Genomic DNA, 22,071 nt, shown 5'->3' on the forward strand with positions numbered 1-22,071 from the left:
AAAACACTTTTTGCACTTGTGATAGTGTTGAAAAACCACTTTTCGCACTTGTGTTAGTGTTGAAAAACCACTTTCGCACTCGTGTTGGTGCAGGAAACCACTTTTGCACTTGTATGAGTGTGGAAAAACACTTTTTGCACTTGTGATAGTGTTGAAAAACCACTTTTTGCACTTGTGTTAGTGTTGAAAAACCACTTTTCGCACTTGTGTTAGTGTTGAAAATCCACTTTTCCCACTTGTGTTGGTGCAGGAAACCACTTTTGCACTTGTATTAGTGTTGAAAAACCACTTTTCGCACTTGTGTTAGTGTTGAAAAACCACTTTTCGCACTTGTGTTGGTGCAGGAAACCACTTTTGCACTTGTATTAGTGTGGAAAAAACACTTTTTGCAATTGTGATAGTGTTGAAAAACCACTTTTCGCACTTGTGTTAGTGTGGAAAAACCACTTTTCGCACTTGTTTTAGTGTTGAAAAACCACTTTTCGCACTTGTGTTGCTGCAGGAAACCACTTTTGCACATGTATTAGTGTGGAAAAAACACTTTTTGCACTTGTGATAGTGTTGAAAAACCACTTTTCGCACTTGTGTTAGTGTTGAAAAACCACTTTTCGCACTTGTGTTAGTGTTGAAAAACCACTTTTCGCACTTGTGTTGGTGCAGGAAACCACTTTTGCACTTGTATTAGTGTGGAAAAAACACTTTTTGCACTTGTGATAGTGTTGAAAAACCACTTTTCGCACTTGTGTTAGTGTTGAAAAACCACTTTTCGCACTTGTGTTGGTGCAGGAAACCACTTTTGCACTTGTATTAGTGTAGAAAAACCACTTTTTGCACTTGCGTTAGTGTTGAAAAACCACTTTTCGCACTTGTGTTAGTGTGGAAAAACCCCTTTTCGCACTTGTGTTAGTGTTGAAAAACCACTTTTCGCACTTGTGTTGGTGCAGGAAACCACTTTTTCACTTGTATTAGTGTGGAAAAAACACTTTTTGCACTTGTGATAGTGTTGAAAAACCACTTTTCGCACTTGTGTTAGTGTTGCAAAACCACTTTTCGCACTTGTGTTGGTGCAGGAAACCACTTTTGCACTTGTATTAGTGTGAAAAAATCACTTTTTGCACTTGTGATAGTGTTGAAAAAACACTTTTCGCACTTGTGTTGGTGCAGGAAACCACTTTTCGCACTTGTATTAGTGTAGAAAAACCACTTTTGCACTTGTATTAGTGTGGAAAAACCACTTTTCGCACTTGTGTTAGTGTTGAAAAACCACTTTTCGCACTTGTGTTAGTGTTGAAAAAACACTTTTCGCACTTGTGTTGGTGCAGGAAACCACTTTTGCACTTGTATTAGTGTGGAAAAAACACTTTTTGCACTTGTGATAGTGTTGAAAAACCACTTTTCGCACTTGTGTTAGTGTTGAAAAACCACTTTTCGCACTTGTGTTAGTGTTGAAAAACCACTTTTCGCACTTGTGTTGGTGCAGGAAACCACTTTTGCACTTGTATTAGTGTGGAAAAAACACTTTTTGCACTTGTGATAGTGTTGAAAAACCACTTTTCGCACTTGTGTTAGTGTTGAAAAACCACTTTTCGCACTTGTGTTGGTGCAGGACACCACTTTTGCAGTTGTATTAGTGTGGAAAAACCACTTTTTGCACTTGCGTTAGTGTTGAAAAACCACTTTTCGCACTTGTGTTAGTGTGGAAAAACGACTTTTCGCACTTGTGTTAGTGTTGAAAAACCACTTTTCGCACTTGTGTTGGTGCAGGAAACCACTTTTTCACTTGTATTAGTGTGGAAAAAACACTTTTTGCACTTGTGATAGTGTTGAAAAACCACTTTTCGCACTTGTGTTAGTGTTGAAAAACCACTTTCGCACTCGTGTTGGTGCAGGAAACCACTTTTGCACTTGTATGAGTGTGGAAAAACACTTTTTGCACTTGTGATAGTGTTGAAAAACCACTTTTTGCACTTGTGTTAGTGTTGAAAAACCACTTTTCGCACTTGTGTTAGTGTTGAAAATCCACTTTTCCCACTTGTGTTGGTGCAGGAAACCACTTTTGCACTTGTATTAGTGTTGAAAAACCACTTTTCGCACTTGTGTTAGTGTTGAAAAACCACTTTTCGCACTTGTGTTGGTGCAGGAAACCACTTTTGCACTTGTATTAGTGTGGAAAAAACACTTTTTGCAATTGTGATAGTGTTGAAAAACCACTTTTCGCACTTGTGTTAGTGTGGAAAAACCACTTTTCGCACTTGTTTTAGTGTTGAAAAACCACTTTTCGCACTTGTGTTGCTGCAGGAAACCACTTTTGCACATGTATTAGTGTGGAAAAAACACTTTTTGCACTTGTGATAGTGTTGAAAAACCACTTTTCGCACTTGTGTTAGTGTTGAAAAACCACTTTTCGCACTTGTGTTAGTGTTGAAAAACCACTTTTCGCACTTGTGTTGGTGCAGGAAACCACTTTTGCACTTGTATTAGTGTGGAAAAAACACTTTTTGCACTTGTGATAGTGTTGAAAAACCACTTTTCGCACTTGTGTTAGTGTTGAAAAACCACTTTTCGCACTTGTGTTGGTGCAGGAAACCACTTTTGCACTTGTATTAGTGTAGAAAAACCACTTTTTGCACTTGCGTTAGTGTTGAAAAACCACTTTTCGCACTTGTGTTAGTGTGGAAAAACCCCTTTTCGCACTTGTGTTAGTGTTGAAAAACCACTTTTCGCACTTGTGTTGGTGCAGGAAACCACTTTTTCACTTGTATTAGTGTGGAAAAAACACTTTTTGCACTTGTGATAGTGTTGAAAAACCACTTTTCGCACTTGTGTTAGTGTTGCAAAACCACTTTTCGCACTTGTGTTGGTGCAGGAAACCACTTTTGCACTTGTATTAGTGTGAAAAAATCACTTTTTGCACTTGTGATAGTGTTGAAAACCCACTTTTCGCACTTGTGTTAGTGTTGAAAAAACACTTTTCGCACTTGTGTTGGTGCAGGAAACCACTTTTGCACTTGTATTAGTGTGGAAAAAACACTTTTTGCACTTGTGATAGTGTTGAAAAACCACTTTTCGCACTTGTGTTAGTGTGGAAAAACCACTTTTCGCACTTGTGTTAGTGTTGAAAAACCACTTTTCGCACTTGTGTTAGTGTTGAAAAACCACTTTTCCCACTTGTGTTGGTGCAGGGAACCACTTTTGCACTTGTATTAGTGTGGAAAAAACACTTTTCGCACTTGTGTTAGTGTTGAAAAACCACTTTTCGCACTTGTGTTAGTGTTGAAAATCCACTTTTCCCACTTGTGTTGGTGCAGGGAACCACTTTTGCACTTGTATTAGTGTTGAAAAACCACTTTTCACACTTGTGTTAGTGTTGAAAAACCACTTTTCCCACTTGTGTTGGTGCAGGAAACCACTTTTGCACTTGTATTAGTGTGGAAAAAACACTTTTCGCACTTGTGTTAGTGTTGAAAAACCACTTTTCGCACTTGTGTTAGTGTTGAAAAACCACTTTTCCCACTTGTGTTGGTGCAGGGAACCACTTTTGCACTTGTATTAGTGTGGAAAAAACACTTTTCGCACTTGTGTTAGTGTTGAAAAACCACTTTTCGCACTTGTGTTAGTGTTGAAAATCCACTTTTCCCACTTGTGTTGGTGCAGGGAACCACTTTTGCACTTGTATTAGTGTTGAAAAACCACTTTTCACACTTGTGTTAGTGTTGAAAAACCACTTTTCCCACTTGTGTTGGTGCAGGAAACCACTTTTGCACTTGTATTAGTGTGGAAAAAACACTTTTCGCACTTGTGTTAGTGTTGAAAAACCACTTTTCGCACTTGTGTTAGTGTTGAAAAACCACTTTTCCCACTTGTGTTGGTGCAGGGAACCACTTTTGCACTTGTATTAGTGTGGAAAAAACACTTTTCGCACTTGTGTTAGTGTTGAAAAACCACTTTTCGCACTTGTGTTAGTGTTGAAAAAACACTTTTCGCACTTGTGTTGGTGCAGGAAACCACTTTTGCACTTGTATTAGTGTGGAAAAAACACTTTTTGCACTTGTGATAGTGTTGAAAAACCACTTTTCGCACTTGTGTTAGTGTTGAAAAACCACTTTTCGCACTTGTGTTAGTGTTGAAAAACCACTTTTCGCACTTGTGTTGGTGCAGGAAACCACTTTTGCAATTGTATTAGTGTGGAAAAAACACTTTTTGCACTTGTGATAGTGTTGAAAAACCACTTTTCGCACTTGTGTTAGTGTTGAAAAACCACTTTTCGCACTTGTGTTGGTGCAGGACACCACTTTTGCAGTTGTATTAGTGTGGAAAAACCACTTTTTGCACTTGCGTTAGTGTTGAAAAACCACTTTTCGCACTTGTGTTAGTGTGGAAAAACCACTTTTCGCACTTGTGTTAGTGTTGAAAAACCACTTTTCGCACTTGTGTTGGTGCAGGAAACCACTTTTTCACTTGTATTAGTGTGGAAAAAACACTTTTTGCACTTGTGATAGTGTTGAAAAACCACTTTTCGCACTTGTGTTAGTGTTGAAAAACCACTTTCGCACTCGTGTTGGTGCAGGAAACCACTTTTGCACTTGTATGAGTGTGGAAAAACACTTTTTGCACTTGTGATAGTGTTGAAAAACCACTTTTTGCACTTGTGTTAGTGTTGAAAAACCACTTTTCGCACTTGTGTTAGTGTTGAAAATCCACTTTTCCCACTTGTGTTGGTGCAGGAAACCACTTTTGCACTTGTATTAGTGTTGAAAAACCACTTTTCGCACTTGTGTTAGTGTTGAAAAACCACTTTTCGCACTTGTGTTGGTGCAGGAAACCACTTTTGCACTTGTATTAGTGTGGAAAAAACACTTTTTGCAATTGTGATAGTGTTGAAAAACCACTTTTCGCACTTGTGTTAGTGTGGAAAAACCACTTTTCGCACTTGTTTTAGTGTTGAAAAACCACTTTTCGCACTTGTGTTGCTGCAGGAAACCACTTTTGCACATGTATTAGTGTGGAAAAAACACTTTTTGCACTTGTGATAGTGTTGAAAAACCACTTTTCGCACTTGTGTTAGTGTTGAAAAACCACTTTTCGCACTTGTGTTAGTGTTGAAAAACCACTTTTCGCACTTGTGTTGGTGCAGGAAACCACTTTTGCACTTGTATTAGTGTGGAAAAAACACTTTTTGCACTTGTGATAGTGTTGAAAAACCACTTTTCGCACTTGTGTTAGTGTTGAAAAACCACTTTTCGCACTTGTGTTGGTGCAGGAAACCACTTTTGCACTTGTATTAGTGTAGAAAAACCACTTTTTGCACTTGCGTTAGTGTTGAAAAACCACTTTTCGCACTTGTGTTAGTGTGGAAAAACCCCTTTTCGCACTTGTGTTAGTGTTGAAAAACCACTTTTCGCACTTGTGTTGGTGCAGGAAACCACTTTTTCACTTGTATTAGTGTGGAAAAAACACTTTTTGCACTTGTGATAGTGTTGAAAAACCACTTTTCGCACTTGTGTTAGTGTTGCAAAACCACTTTTCGCACTTGTGTTGGTGCAGGAAACCACTTTTGCACTTGTATTAGTGTGAAAAAATCACTTTTTGCACTTGTGATAGTGTTGAAAAAACACTTTTCGCACTTGTGTTGGTGCAGGAAACCACTTTTCGCACTTGTATTAGTGTAGAAAAACCACTTTTGCACTTGTATTAGTGTGGAAAAACCACTTTTCGCACTTGTGTTAGTGTTGAAAAACCACTTTTCGCACTTGTGTTAGTGTTGAAAAAACACTTTTCGCACTTGTGTTGGTGCAGGAAACCACTTTTGCACTTGTATTAGTGTGGAAAAAACACTTTTTGCACTTGTGATAGTGTTGAAAAACCACTTTTCGCACTTGTGTTAGTGTTGAAAAACCACTTTTCGCACTTGTGTTAGTGTTGAAAAACCACTTTTCGCACTTGTGTTGGTGCAGGAAACCACTTTTGCACTTGTATTAGTGTGGAAAAAACACTTTTTGCACTTGTGATAGTGTTGAAAAACCACTTTTCGCACTTGTGTTAGTGTTGAAAAACCACTTTTCGCACTTGTGTTGGTGCAGGACACCACTTTTGCAGTTGTATTAGTGTGGAAAAACCACTTTTTGCACTTGCGTTAGTGTTGAAAAACCACTTTTCGCACTTGTGTTAGTGTGGAAAAACGACTTTTCGCACTTGTGTTAGTGTTGAAAAACCACTTTTCGCACTTGTGTTGGTGCAGGAAACCACTTTTTCACTTGTATTAGTGTGGAAAAAACACTTTTTGCACTTGTGATAGTGTTGAAAAACCACTTTTCGCACTTGTGTTAGTGTTGAAAAACCACTTTCGCACTCGTGTTGGTGCAGGAAACCACTTTTGCACTTGTATGAGTGTGGAAAAACACTTTTTGCACTTGTGATAGTGTTGAAAAACCACTTTTTGCACTTGTGTTAGTGTTGAAAAACCACTTTTCGCACTTGTGTTAGTGTTGAAAATCCACTTTTCCCACTTGTGTTGGTGCAGGAAACCACTTTTGCACTTGTATTAGTGTTGAAAAACCACTTTTCGCACTTGTGTTAGTGTTGAAAAACCACTTTTCGCACTTGTGTTGGTGCAGGAAACCACTTTTGCACTTGTATTAGTGTGGAAAAAACACTTTTTGCAATTGTGATAGTGTTGAAAAACCACTTTTCGCACTTGTGTTAGTGTGGAAAAACCACTTTTCGCACTTGTTTTAGTGTTGAAAAACCACTTTTCGCACTTGTGTTGCTGCAGGAAACCACTTTTGCACATGTATTAGTGTGGAAAAAACACTTTTTGCACTTGTGATAGTGTTGAAAAACCACTTTTCGCACTTGTGTTAGTGTTGAAAAACCACTTTTCGCACTTGTGTTAGTGTTGAAAAACCACTTTTCGCACTTGTGTTGGTGCAGGAAACCACTTTTGCACTTGTATTAGTGTGGAAAAAACACTTTTTGCACTTGTGATAGTGTTGAAAAACCACTTTTCGCACTTGTGTTAGTGTTGAAAAACCACTTTTCGCACTTGTGTTGGTGCAGGAAACCACTTTTGCACTTGTATTAGTGTAGAAAAACCACTTTTTGCACTTGCGTTAGTGTTGAAAAACCACTTTTCGCACTTGTGTTAGTGTGGAAAAACCCCTTTTCGCACTTGTGTTAGTGTTGAAAAACCACTTTTCGCACTTGTGTTGGTGCAGGAAACCACTTTTTCACTTGTATTAGTGTGGAAAAAACACTTTTTGCACTTGTGATAGTGTTGAAAAACCACTTTTCGCACTTGTGTTAGTGTTGCAAAACCACTTTTCGCACTTGTGTTGGTGCAGGAAACCACTTTTGCACTTGTATTAGTGTGAAAAAATCACTTTTTGCACTTGTGATAGTGTTGAAAACCCACTTTTCGCACTTGTGTTAGTGTTGAAAAAACACTTTTCGCACTTGTGTTGGTGCAGGAAACCACTTTTGCACTTGTATTAGTGTGGAAAAAACACTTTTTGCACTTGTGATAGTGTTGAAAAACCACTTTTCGCACTTGTGTTAGTGTGGAAAAACCACTTTTCGCACTTGTGTTAGTGTTGAAAAACCACTTTTCGCACTTGTGTTAGTGTTGAAAAACCACTTTTCCCACTTGTGTTGGTGCAGGGAACCACTTTTGCACTTGTATTAGTGTGGAAAAAACACTTTTCGCACTTGTGTTAGTGTTGAAAAACCACTTTTCGCACTTGTGTTAGTGTTGAAAATCCACTTTTCCCACTTGTGTTGGTGCAGGGAACCACTTTTGCACTTGTATTAGTGTTGAAAAACCACTTTTCACACTTGTGTTAGTGTTGAAAAACCACTTTTCCCACTTGTGTTGGTGCAGGAAACCACTTTTGCACTTGTATTAGTGTGGAAAAAACACTTTTCGCACTTGTGTTAGTGTTGAAAAACCACTTTTCGCACTTGTGTTAGTGTTGAAAAACCACTTTTCCCACTTGTGTTGGTGCAGGGAACCACTTTTGCACTTGTATTAGTGTGGAAAAAACACTTTTCGCACTTGTGTTAGTGTTGAAAAACCACTTTTCGCACTTGTGTTAGTGTTGAAAATCCACTTTTCCCACTTGTGTTGGTGCAGGGAACCACTTTTGCACTTGTATTAGTGTTGAAAAACCACTTTTCACACTTGTGTTAGTGTTGAAAAACCACTTTTCCCACTTGTGTTGGTGCAGGAAACCACTTTTGCACTTGTATTAGTGTGGAAAAAACACTTTTCGCACTTGTGTTAGTGTTGAAAAACCACTTTTCGCACTTGTGTTAGTGTTGAAAAACCACTTTTCCCACTTGTGTTGGTGCAGGGAACCACTTTTGCACTTGTATTAGTGTGGAAAAAACACTTTTCGCACTTGTGTTAGTGTTGAAAAACCACTTTTCGCACTTGTGTTAGTGTTGAAAATCCACTTTTCCCACTTGTGTTGGTGCAGGGAACCACTTTTGCACTTGTATTAGTGTTGAAAAACCACTTTTCACACTTGTGTTAGTGTTGAAAAACCACTTTTCGCACTTGTGTTGGTGCAGGAAACCACTTTTGCACTTGTATTAGTGTGGAAAAAACACTTTTTGCACTTGTGATAGTGTTGAAAAACCACTTTTCGCACTTGTGTTAGTGTTGAAAAACCACTTTTCGCACTTGTGTTAGTGTTGAAAAACCACTTTTCGCACTTGTGTTGGTGCAGGAAACCACTTTTGCACTTGTATTAGTGTGGAAAAAACACTTTTTGCACTTGTGATAGTGTTGAAAAACCACTTTTCGCACTTGTGTTAGTGTTGAAAAACCACTTTTCGCACTTGTGTTGGTGCAGGACACCACTTTTGCAGTTGTATTAGTGTGGAAAAACCACTTTTTGCACTTGCGTTAGTGTTGAAAAACCACTTTTCGCACTTGTGTTAGTGTGGAAAAACCACTTTTCGCACTTGTGTTAGTGTTGAAAAGCAACTTTTCGCACTTGTATTGGTGCAGGAAACCACTTTTTCACTTGTATTAGTGTGGAAAAAACACTTTTTGCACTTGTGATAGTGTTGAAAAACCACTTTTCGCACTTGTGTTAGTGTTGAAAAACCACTTTTCGCACTTGTGTTGGTGCAGGAAACCACTTTTGCACTTGTATTAGTGTGGAAAAAACACTTTTTGCACTTGTGGTAGTGTTGAAAAACCACTTTTCGCACTTGTGTTAGTGTTGAAAAACCACTTTTCGCACTTGTGTTAGTGTTGAAAATCTACTTTTCGCACTTGTGTTGGTGCAGGAAACCACTTTTGCACTTGTATTAGTGTGGAAAAAACACTTTTTGCACTTGTGTTAGTGTTGAAAAACCACTTTTCGCACTTGTGTTAGTGTTGAAAAACCACTTTTCGCACTTGTGTTGGTGCAGGAAACCACTTTTGCACTTGTATTAGTGTGGAAAAAACACTTTTCGCACTTGTGTTAGTGTTGAAAATCCACTTTTCGCACTTGTGTTGGTGCAGGAAACCACTTTTGCACTTGTATTAGTGTGGTAAAACCACTTTTCGCACTTGTGTTAGTGTTGAAAAACCACTTTTCGCACTTGTGTTAGTGTTGAAAAACCACTTTTCGCACTTGTGTTGGTGCAGGAAACCACTTTTGCACTTGTATTAGTGTGGAAAAAACACTTTTCGCACTTGTGTTAGTGTTGAAAATCCACTTTTCCCACTTGTGTTGGTGCAGGGAACCACTTTTGCACTTGTATTAGTGTTGAAAAACCACTTTTCACACTTGTGTTAGTGTTGAAAAACCACTTTTCGCACTTGTGTTGGTGCAGGAAACCACTTTTGCACTTGTATTAGTGTGGAAAAAACACTTTTTGCACTGGTGATAGTGTTGAAAAACCACTTTTCGCACTTGTGTTAGTGTTGAAAAACCACTTTTCGCACTTGTGTTAGTGTTGAAAAACCACTTTTCGCACTTGTGTTGGTGCAGCAAACCACTTTTGCACTTGTATTAGTGTGGAAAAAACACTTTTTGCACTTGTGATAGTGTTGAAAAACCACTTTTCGCACTTGTGTTAGTGTTGAAAAACCACTTTTCGCACTTGTGTTAGTGTTGAAAAACCACTTTTCGCACTTGTGTTGGTGCAGGAAACCACTTTTGCACATGTATTAGTGTGGAAAAAACACTTTTTGCACTTGTGATAGTGTTGAAAAACCACTTTTCGCACTTGTGTTAGTGTTGAAAAACCACTTTTCGCACTTGTGTTAGTGTTGAAAAACCACTTTTCGCACTTGTGTTGGTGCAGGAAACCACTTTTGCACTTGTAGTAGTGTGGAAAAAACACTTTTTGCACTTGTGATAGTGTTGAAAAACCACTTTTCGCACTTGTGTTAGTGTTGAAAAACCACTTTTCGCACTTGTGTTGGTGCAGGAAACCACTTTTGCACTTGTATTAGTGTGGAAAAACCACTTTTTGCACTTGCGTTAGTGTTGAAAAACCACTTTTCGCACTTGTGTTAGTGTGGAAAAACCACTTTTCGCACTTGTGTTAGTGTTGAAAAACCACTTTTCGCACTTGTGTTGGTGCAGGAAACCACTTTTTCACTTGTATTAGTGTGGAAAAAACACTTTCTGCACTTGCGATAGTGTTGAAAAACCACTTTTCGCACTTGTGTTAGTGTTGAAAAACCACTTTTCGCACTTGTGTTGGTGCAGGAAACCACTTTTGCACTTGTATTAGTGTGGGAAAAACACTTTTTGCACTTGTGATAGTGTTGAAAACCCACTTTTCGCACTTGTGTTAGTGTTGAAAAACCACTTTTCGCACTTGTGTTGGTGCAGGAAACCACTTTTGCACTTGTATTAGTGTGGAAAAAACACTTTTTGCACTTGTGATAGTGTTGAAAAACCACTTTTCGCACTTGTGTTAGTGTGGAAAAACCACTTTTCGCACTTGTGTTAGTGTTTAAAAACCACTTTTCGCACTTGTGTTGGTGCAGCAAACCACTTTTGCACTTGTATTAGTGTGGAAAAAACACTTTTTGCACTTGTGATAGTGTTGAAAAACCACTTTTCGCACTTGTGTTAGTGTTGAAAAACCACTTTTCGCACTTGTGTTGGTGCAGGAAACCACTTTTGCACTTGTATTAGTGTGGAAAAACCACTTTTCGCACTTGTGTTAGTGTTGAAAAACCACTTTTCGCACTTGTGTTAGTGTTGAAAAAACACTTTTCACACTTGTGTTGGTGCAGGAAACCACTTTTGCACTTGTATTAGTGTGGAAAAAACACTTTTTGCACTTGTGATAGTGTTGAAAAACCACTTTTCGCACTTGTGTTAGTGTTGAAAAACCACTTTTCGCACTTGTGTTAGTGTTGAAAAACCACTTTTCGCACTTGTGTTGGTGCAGGACACCACTTTTGCACTTGTATTAGTGTGGAAAAACCACTTTTTGCACTTGCGTTAGTGTTGAAAAACCACTTTTCGCACTTGTGTTAGTGTTGAAAAACCACTTTTCGCACTTGTGTTGCTGCAGGAAACCACTTTTGCACATGTATTAGTGTGGAAAAAACACTTTTTGCACTTGTGATAGTGTTGAAAAACCACTTTTCGCACTTGTGTTAGTGTTGAAAAACCACTTTTCGCACTTGTGTTAGTGTTGAAAAACCACTTTTCGCACTTGTGTTGGTGCAGGAAACCACTTTTGCACTTGTATTAGTGTGGAAAAAACACTTTTTGCACTTGTGATAGTGTTGAAAAACCACTTTTCACACTTGTGTTAGTGTTGAAAAACCACTTTTCGCACTTGTGTTGGTGCAGGAAACCACTTTTGCACTTGTATTAGTGAGGAAAAACCACTTTTTGCACTTGCGTTAGTGTTGAAAAACCACTTTTCGCACTTGTGTTAGTGTGGAAAAACCACTTTTCGCACTTGTGTTGGTGTTGAAAAACCACTTTTCGCACTTGTGTTGGTGCAGGAAACCACTTTTTCACTTGTATTAGTGTGGAAAAAACACTTTTTGCACTTGTGATAGTGTTGAAAAACCACTTTTCGCACTTGTGTTAGTGTTGAAAAACCACTTTTCGCACTTGTGTTGGTGCAGGAAACCACTTTTGCACTTGTATTAGTGTGGAAAAAACACTTTTTGCACTTGTGATAGTGTTGAAAACCCACTTTTCGCACTTGTGTTGGTGCAGGAAACCACTTTTGCACTTGTATTAGTGTGGAAAAAACACTTTTTGCACTTGTGATAGTGTTGAAAAACCACTTTTCGCACTTGTGTTAGTGTGGAAAAACCACTTTTCGCACTTGTGTTAGTGTTGAAAAACCACTTTTCGCACTTGTGTTGGTGCAGCAAACCACTTTTGCACTTGTATTAGTGTGGAAAAAACACTTTTTGCACTTGTGATAGTGTTGAAAAACCACTTTTCGCACTTGTGTTAGTGTTGAAAAACCACTTTTCGCACTTGTGTTGGTGCAGGAAACCACTTTTGCACTTGTATTAGTGTGGAAAAACCACTTTTCGCACTTGTGTTAGTGTTGAAAAACCACTTTTCGCACTTGTGTTAGTGTTGAAAAAACACTTTTCGCACTTGTGTTGGTGCAGGAAACCACTTTTGCACTTGTATTAGTGTGGAAAAAACACTTTTTGCACTTGTGATAGTGTTGAAAAACCACTTTTCGCACTTGTGTTAGTGTTGAAAAACCACTTTTCGCACTTGTGTTAGTGTTGAAAAACCACTTTTCGCACTTGTGTTGGTGCAGGAAACCACTTTTGCACTTGTATTAGTGTGGAAAAAACACTTTTTGCACTTGTGATAGTGTTGAAAAACCACTTTTCGCACTTGTGTTAGTGTTGAAAAACCACTTTTCGCACTTGTGTTGGTGCAGGAAACCACTTTTGCACTTGTATTAGTGTGGAAAAACCACTTTTTGCACTTGCGTTAGTGTTGAAAAACCACTTTTCGCACTTGTGTTAGTGTGGAAAAACCACTTTTCGCACTTGTGTTAGTGTTGAAAAACCACTTTTCCCACTTGTGTTGGTGCAGGGAACCACTTTTGCACTTGTATTAGTGTGGAAAAAACACTTTTCGCACTTGTGTTAGTGTTGAAAAACCACTTTTCGCACTTGTGTTAGTGTTGAAAATCCACTTTTCCCACTTGTGTTGGTGCAGGGAACCACTTTTGCACTTGTATTAGTGTTGAAAAACCACTTTTCACACTTGTGTTAGTGTTGAAAAACCACTTTTCCCACTTGTGTTGGTGCAGGAAACCACTTTTGCACTTGTATGAGTGTGGAAAAACACTTTTTGCACTTGTGATAGTGTTGAAAAACCACTTTTCGCACTTGTGTTAGTGTTGAAAAACCACTTTTCGCACTTGTGTTAGTGTTGAAAATCCACTTTTCCCACTTGTGTTGGTGCAGGAAACCACTTTTGCACTTGTATTAGTGTGGAAAAAACACTTTTCGCACTTGTGTTAGTGTTGAAAATCCACTTTTCTCACTTGTGTTGGTGCAGGAAACCACTTTTGCACTTATATTAGTGTTGAAAAACCACTTTTCGCACTTGTGTTAGTGTTGAAAAACCACTTTTCGCACTTGTGTTGGTGCAGGAAACCACTTTTGCACTTGTATTAGTGTGGAAAAAACACTTTTTGCAATTGTGATAGTGTTGAAAAACCACTTTTCGCACTTGTGTTAGTGTGGAAAAACCACTTTTCGCACTTGTTTTAGTGTTGAAAAACCACTTTTCACACTTGTGTTGGTGCAGCAAACCACTTTTGCACTTGTATTAGTGTGGAAAAACACTTTTTGCACTTGTGATAGTGTTGAAAAACCACTTTTCGCACTTTACTTGTGTTAGTGTTGAAAAACCACTTTTCGCACTTGTGTTAGTGTTGAAAAACCACTTTTCGCACTTGTGTTGGTGCAGGAAACCACTTTTGCACTTGTATTAATGTGGAAAAAACACTTTCTGCACATGTGATAGTGTTGAAAAATCACTTTTCGCACTTGTGTTAGTGTTGAAAAACCACTTTTCGCACTTGTGTTGGTGCAGGAAACCACTTTTGCACTTGTATTAGTGTGGAAAAACCACTTTTTGCACTTGCGTTAGTGTTGAAAAACCACTTTTTGCACTTGTGTTAGTGTGGAAAAACCACTTTTCGCACTTGTGTTAGTGTTGAAAAACCACTTTTCGCACTTGTGTTGGTGCAGGAAACCACTTTTTCACTTGTATTAGTGTGGAAAAAACACTTTTTGCACTTGTGATAGTGTTGAAAAACCACTTTCGCACTTGTGTTAGTGTTGAAAAACCACTTTTCGCACTTGTGTTGGTGCAGGAAACCACTTTTGCACTTGTATTTGTGTGGAAAAAACACTTTTTGCACTTGTGATAGTGTTGAAAACCCACTTTTCGCACTTGTGTTGGTGCAGGAAACCACTTTTGCACTTGTATTAGTGTGGAAAAAACACTTTGTGCACTTGTGATAGTGTTGAAAAACCACTTTTCGCACTTGTGTTAGTGTGGAAAAACCACTTTTCGCACTTGTGTTAGTGTTGAAAAACCACTTTTCGCACTTGTGTTGGTGTAGCAAACCACTTTTGCACTTGTATTAGTGTGGAAAAAACACTTTTTGCACTTGTGATAGTGTTGAAAAACCACTTTTCGCACTTGTGTTAGTGTTGAAAAACCACTTTTTCGCACTTGTGTTGGTGCAGGAAACCACTTTTGCACTTGTATTAGTGTGGAAAAAACACTTTTTGCACTTGTGATAGTGTTGAAAAACCACTTTTCGCACTTGTGTTAGTGTGGAAAAACCACTTTTCGCACTTGTGTTAGTGTTGAAAAACCACTTTTCGCACTTGTGTTGGTGCAGCAAACCACTTTTGCACTTGTATTAGTGTGGAAAAAACACTTTTTGCACTTGTGATAGTGTTGAAAAACCACTTTTCGCACTTGTGTTAGTGTTGAAAAACCACTTTTCGCACTTGTGTTGGTGCAGGAAACCACTTTTGCACTTGTATTAGTGTGGAAAAACCACTTTTCGCACTTGTGTTAGTGTTGAAAAACCACTTTTCGCACTTGTGTTAGTGTTGAAAAAACACTTTTCGCACTTGTGTTGGTGCAGGAAACCACTTTTGCACTTGTATTAGTGTGGAAAAAACACTTTTTGCACTTGTGATAGTGTTGAAAAACCACTTTTCGCACTTGTGTTAGTGTTGAAAAACCACTTTTCGCACTTGTGTTAGTGTTGAAAAACCACTTTTCGCACTTGTGTTGGTGCAGGAAACCACTTTTGCACTTGTATTAGTGTGGAAAAAACACTTTTTGCACTTGTGATAGTGTTGAAAAACCACTTTTCGCACTTGTGTTAGTGTTGAAAAACCACTTTTCGCACTTGTGTTGGTGCAGGAAACCACTTTTGCACTTGTATTAGTGTGGAAAAACCACTTTTTGCACTTGCGTTAGTGTTGAAAAACCACTTTTCGCACTTGTGTTAGTGTGGAAAAACCACTTTTCGCACTTGTGTTAGTGTTGAAAAACCACTTTTCGCACTTGTGTTGGTGCAGGAAACCACTTTTTCACTTGTATTAGTGTGGAAAAAACACTTTTTGCACTTGTGATAGTGTTGAAAAACCACTTTTCGCACTTGTGTTGGTGCAGGAAACCACTTTTGCACTTGTATTAGTGTGGAAAAAACACTTTTTGCACTTGTGATAGTGTTGAAAAACCACTTTTCGCACTTGTGTTAGTGTTGAAAAACCACTTTTCGCACTTGTGTTGGTGCAGGAAACCACTTTTGCACTTGTATGAGTGTGGAAAAACACTTTTTGCACTTGTGATAGTGTTGAAAAACCACTTTTCGCACTTGTGTTAGTGTTGAAAAACCACTTTTCGCACTTGTGTTAGTGTTGAAAATCCACTTTTCCCACTTGTGTTGGTGCAGGAAACCACTTTTGCACTTGTATTAGTGTGGAAAAAACACTTTTCGCACTTGTGTTAGTGTTGAAAATCCACTTTTCTCACTTGTGTTGGTGCAGGAAACCACTTTTGCACTTATATTAGTGTTGAAAAACCACTTTTCGCACTTGTGTTAGTGTTGAAAAACCACTTTTCGCACTTGTGTTGGTGCAGGAAACCACTTTTGCACTTGTATTAGTGTGGAAAAAACACTTTTTGCAATTGTGATAGTGTTGAAAAACCACTTTTCGCACTTGTGTTAGTGTGGAAAAACCACTTTTCGCACTTGTTTTAGTGTTGAAAAACCACTTTTCACACTTGTGTTGGTGCAGCAAACCACTTTTGCACTTGTATTAGTGTGGAAAAACACTTTTTGCACTTGTGATAGTGTTGAAAAACCACTTTTCGCACTTTACTTGTGTTAGTGTTGAAAAACCACTTTTCGCACTTGTGTTAGTGTTGAAAAACCACTTTTCGCACTTGTGTTGGTGCAGGAAACCACTTTTGCACTTGTATTAATGTGGAAAAAACACTTTCTGCACATGTGATAGTGTTGAAAAATCACTTTTCGCACTTGTGTTAGTGTTGAAAAACCACTTTTCGCACTTGTGTTGGTGCAGGAAACCACTTTTGCACTTGTATTAGTGTGGAAAAACCACTTTTTGCACTTGCGTTAGTGTTGAAAAACCACTTTTCGCACTTGTGTTAGTGTGGAAAAACCACTTTTCGCACTTGTGTTAGTGTTGAAAAACCACTTTTCGCACTTGTGTTGGTGCAGGAAACCACTTTTTCACTTGTATTAGTGTGGAAAAAACACTTTTTGCACTTGTGATAGTGTTGAAAAACCACTTTCGCACTTGTGTTAGTGTTGAAAAACCACTTTTCGCACTTGTGTTGGTGCAGGAAACCACTTTTGCACTTGTATTTGTGTGGAAAAAACACTTTTTGCACTTGTGATAGTGTTGAAAACCCACTTTTCGCACTTGTGTTGGTGCAGGAAACCACTTTTGCACTTGTATTAGTGTGGAAAAAACACTTTTTGCACTTGTGATAGTGTTGAAAAACCACTTTTCGCACTTGTGTTAGTGTGGAAAAACCACTTTTCGCACTTGTGTTAGTGTTGAAAAACCACTTTTCGCACTTGTGTTGGTGTAGCAAACCACTTTTGCACTTGTATTAGTGTGGAAAAAACACTTTTTGCACTTGTGATAGTGTTGAAAAACCACTTTTCGCACTTGTGTTAGTGTTGAAAAACCACTTTTTCGCACTTGTGTTGGTGCAGGAAACCACTTTTGCACTTGTATTAGTGTGGAAAAACCACTTTTCGCACTTGTGTTAGTGTTGAAAAACCACTTTTCGCACTTGTGTTAGTGTTGAAAAAACACTTTTCGCACTTGTGTTGGTGCAGGAAACCACTTTTGCACTTGTATTAGTGTGGAAAAAACACTTTTTGCACTTGTGATAGTGTTGAAAAACCACTTTTCGCACTTGTGTTGGTGCAGGAAACCACTTTTGCACTTGTATTAGTGTGGAAAAAACACTTTTTGCACTTGTGATAGTGTTGAAAACCCACTTTTCACACTTGTGTTAGTGTTGAAAAACCACTTTTCGCACTTGTGTTGGTGCAGGAAACCACTTTTGCACTTGTATTAGTGTGGAAAAAACACTTTTTGCCCTTGTGATAGTGTTGAAAAACCACTTTTCGCACTTGTGTTAGTGTGGAAAAACTACTTTTCGCACTTGTGTTAGAGTTGAAAAACCACTTTTCGCACTTGTGTTGGTGCAGCAAACCACTTTTGCACTTGTATTAGTGTGGAAAAAACACTTTTTGCACTTGTGATAGTGTTGAAAAACCACTTTTCGCACTTGTGTTAGTGTTGAAAAACCACTTTTCGCACTTGTGTTGGTGCAGGAAACCACTTTTGCACTTGTATTAGTGTGGAAAAACCACTTTTTGCACTTGCGTTAGTGTTGAAAAACCACTTTTCGCACTTGTGTTAGTGTGGAAAAACCACTTTTCGCACTTGTGTTAGTGTTGAAAAGCAACTTTTCGCACTTGTGTTGGTGCAGGAAACCACTTTTTCACTTGTATTAGTGTGGAAAAAACACTTTTTGCACTTGTGATAGTGTTGAAAAACCACTTTTCGCACTTGTGTTAGTGTTGAAAAACCACTTTTCGCACTTGTGTTGGTGCAGGAAACCACTTTTGCACTTGTATTACTGTGGAAAAAACACTTTTTGCACTTGTGGTAGTGTTGAAAAACCACTTTTCGCACTTGTGTTAGTGTTGAAAAACCACTTTTCGCACTTGTGTTAGTGTTGAAAATCCACTTTTCCCACTTGTGTTGGTGCAGGAAACCACTTTTGCACTTGTATTAGTGTGGAAAAAACACTTTTCGCACTTGTGTTAGTGTTGAAAATCCACTTTTCCCACTTGTGTTGGTGCAGGGAACCACTTTTGCACTTGTATTAGTGTTGAAAAACCACTTTTCACACTTGTGTTAGTGTTGAAAAACCACTTTTCGCACTTGTGTTGGTGCAGGAAACCACTTTTGCACTTGTATTAGTGTGGAAAAAACACTTTTTGCACTTGTGATAGTGTTGAAAAACCACTTTTCGCACTTGTGTTAGTGTTGAAAAACCACTTTTCGCACTTGTGTTAGTGTTGAAAAACCACTTTTCGCACTTGTGTTGGTGCAGCAAACCACTTTTGCACTTGTATTAGTGTGGAAAAAACACTTTTTGCACTTGTGATAGTGTTGAAAAACCACTTTTCGCACTTGTGTTAGTGTTGAAAAACCACTTTTCGCACTTGTGTTAGTGTTGAAAAACCACTTTTCGCACTTGTGTTAGTGTTGAAAAACCACTTTTCGCACTTGTGTTGGTGCAGGAAACCACTTTTGCACTTGTATTAGTGTGGAAAAACCACTTTTTGCACTTGCGTTAGTGTTGAAAAACCACTTTTCGCACATGTGTTAGTGTGGAAAAACCACTTTTCGCACTTGCGTTGGTGCAGGAAACCACTTTTGCACTTGTATTCGTGTGGAAAAAACACTTTTTGCACTTGTGATAGTGTTGAAAAACCACTTTTCGCACTTGTGTTAGTGTTGAAAAACCACTTTTCGCACTCGTGTTGGTGCAGGAAACCACTTTTGCACTTGTATTAGTGTGGAAAAACCACTTTTTGCACTTGCGTTAGTGTTGAAAAACCACTTTTCGCATTTGTGTTAGTGTGGAAAAACCACTTTTCGCACTTGTGTTAGTGTTGAAAAACCACTTTTCGCACTTGTGTTGGTGCAGGAAACCACTTTTTCACTTATATTAGTGTGGAAAAAACACTTTTCGCACTTGTGTTAGTGTTGAAAATCCACTTTTCGCACTTGTGTTAGTGTTGAAAAACCACTTTTCGCACTTGTGTTGGTGCAGGAAACCACTTTTGCACTTGTATTAGTGTGGAAAAAACACTTTTTGCACTTGTGATAGTGTTGAAAAACCACTTTTTGCACTTGTGTTAGTGTGGAAAAACCACTTTTCGCACTTGTGTTAGTGTTTAAAAACCACTTTTCGCACTTGTGTTGGTGCAGCAAACCACTTTTGCACTTGTATTACTGTGGAAAAAACACTTTTTGCACTTGTGGTAGTGTTGAAAAACCACTTTTCGCACTTGTTTTAGTGTTGAAAAACCACTTTTCGCACTTGTGTTAGTGTTGAAAATCCACTTTTCCCACTTGTGTTGGTGCAGGAAACCACTTTTGCACTTGTATTAGTGTGGAAAAAACACTTTTCGCACTTGTGTTAGTGTTGAAAATCCACTTTTCCCACTTGTGTTGGTGCAGGGAACCACTTTTGCACTTGTATTAGTGTTGAAAAACCACTTTTCACACTTGTGTTAGTGTTGGAAAAACCACTTTTCGCACTTGTGTTGGTGCAGGAAACCACTTTTGCACTTGTATTAGTGTGGAAAAAACACTTTTTGCACTTGTGATAGTGTTGAAAAACCACTTTTCGCACTTGTGTTAGTGTTGAAAAACCACTTTTCGCACTTGTGTTAGTGTTGAAAAACCACTTTTCGCACTTGTGTTGGTGCAGCAAACCACTTTTGCACTTGTATTAGTGTGGAAAAACACTTTTTGCACTTGTGATAGTGTTGAAAAACCACTTTTCGCACTTGTGTTAGTGTTGAAAAACCACTTTTCGCACTTGTGTTAGTGTTGAAAAACCACTTTTCGCACTTGTGTTAGTGTTGAAAAACCACTTTTCGCACTTGTGTTGGTGCAGGAAACCACTTTTGCACTTGTATTAGTGTGGAAAAACCACTTTTTGCACTTGCGTTAGTGTTGAAAAACCACTTTTCGCACTTGTGTTAGTGTGGAAAAACCACTTTTCGCACTTGTGTTGGTGCAGGAAACCACTTTTGCACTTGTATTCGTGTGGAAAAAACACTTTTTGCACTTGTGATAGTGTTGAAAAACCACTTTTCGCACTTGTGTTAGTGTTGAAAAACCACTTTTCGCACATGTGTTAGTGTTGAAAATCCACTTTTCCCACTTGTGTTGGTGCAGGAAACCACTTTTGCACTTGTATTAGTGTGGAAAAAACACTTTTCGCACTTGTGTTAGTGTTGAAAATCCACTTTTCCCACTTGTGTTGGTGCTGGGAACTACTTTTGCACTTGTATTAGTGTTGAAAAACCACTTTTCACACTTGTGTTAGTGTTGAAAAACCACTTTTCGCACTTGTGTTGGTGCAGGAAACCACTTTTGCACTTGTATGAGTGTGGAAAAAACACTTTTTGCACTTGTGATAGTGTTGAAAAACCACTTTTCGCACTTGTGTTAGTGTTGAAAAACCACTTTTCGCACTTGTGTTAGTGTTGAAAAACCACTTTTCCCACTTGTGTTGGTGCAGGAAACCACTTTTGCACATGTATTAGTGTGGAAAAAACACTTTTTGCACTTGTGATAGTGTTGAAAAACCACTTTTCGCACTTGTGTTAGTGTTGAAAAACCACTTTTCGCACTTGTGTTAGTGTTGAAAAACCACTTTTCGCACTTGTGTTGGTGCAGGAAACCACTTTTGCACTTGTATTCGTGTGGAAAAACCACTTTTTGCACTTGCGTTAGTGTTGAAAAACCACTTTTCGCACTTGTGTTAGTGTGGAAAAACCACTTTTCGCACTTGTGTTAGTGTTGAAAAACCACTTTTCGCACTTGTGTTGGTGCAGGAAACCACTTTTTCACTTGTATTAGTGTGGAAAAAACACTTTTGCACTTGTGATAGTGTTGAAAAACCACTTTTCGCACTTGTGTTAGTGTTGAAAAACCACTTTTCACACTTGTGTTGGTGCAGGAAACCACTTTTGCACTTGTATTCGTGTGGAAAAACCACTTTTTGCACTTGCGTTAGTGTTGAAAAACCACTTTTCGCACTTGTGTTAGTGTGGAAAACCCACTTTTCGCACTTGTGTTAGTGTTGAAAAACCACTTTTCGCACTTGTGTTGGTGCAGGAAACCACTTTTTCACTTGTATTAGTGTGGAAAAAACACTTTTTGCACTTGTGATAGTGTTGAAAAACCACTTTTCGCACTTGTGTTAGTGTTGAAAAACCACTTTTCGCACTTGTGTTGGTGCAGGAAACCACTTTTGCACTTGTATTAGTGTGGAAAAAACACTTTTTGCACTTGTGATAGTGTTGAAAACCCACTTTTCGCACTTGTGTTAGTGTTGAAAAACCACTTTTCGCACTTGTGTTGGTGCAGGAAACCACTTTTGCACTTGTATTAGTGTGGAAAAAACACTTTTTGCACTTGTGATAGTGTTGAAAAACCACTTTTCGCACTTGTGTTAGTGTGGAAAAACTACTTTTCGCACTTGTGTTAGAGTTGAAAAACCACTTTTCGCACTTGTGTTGGTGCAGCAAACCACTTTTGCACTTGTATTAGTGTGGAAAAAACACTTTTTGCACTTGTGATAGTGTTGAAAAACCACTTTTCGCACTTGTGTTAGTGTTGAAAAACCACTTTTCGCACTTGTGTTGGTGCAGGAAACCACTTTTGCACTTGTATTAGTGTGGAAAAACCACTTTTTGCACTTGCGTTAGTGTTGAAAA

The sequence above is a fragment of the Myxine glutinosa genome, unplaced genomic scaffold (assembly GCF_964187855.1).
Source record: "Myxine glutinosa unplaced genomic scaffold, kmMyxGlut1.1 SCAFFOLD_494, whole genome shotgun sequence".
Classification (NCBI taxonomy): domain Eukaryota; kingdom Metazoa; phylum Chordata; class Myxini; order Myxiniformes; family Myxinidae; genus Myxine; species Myxine glutinosa.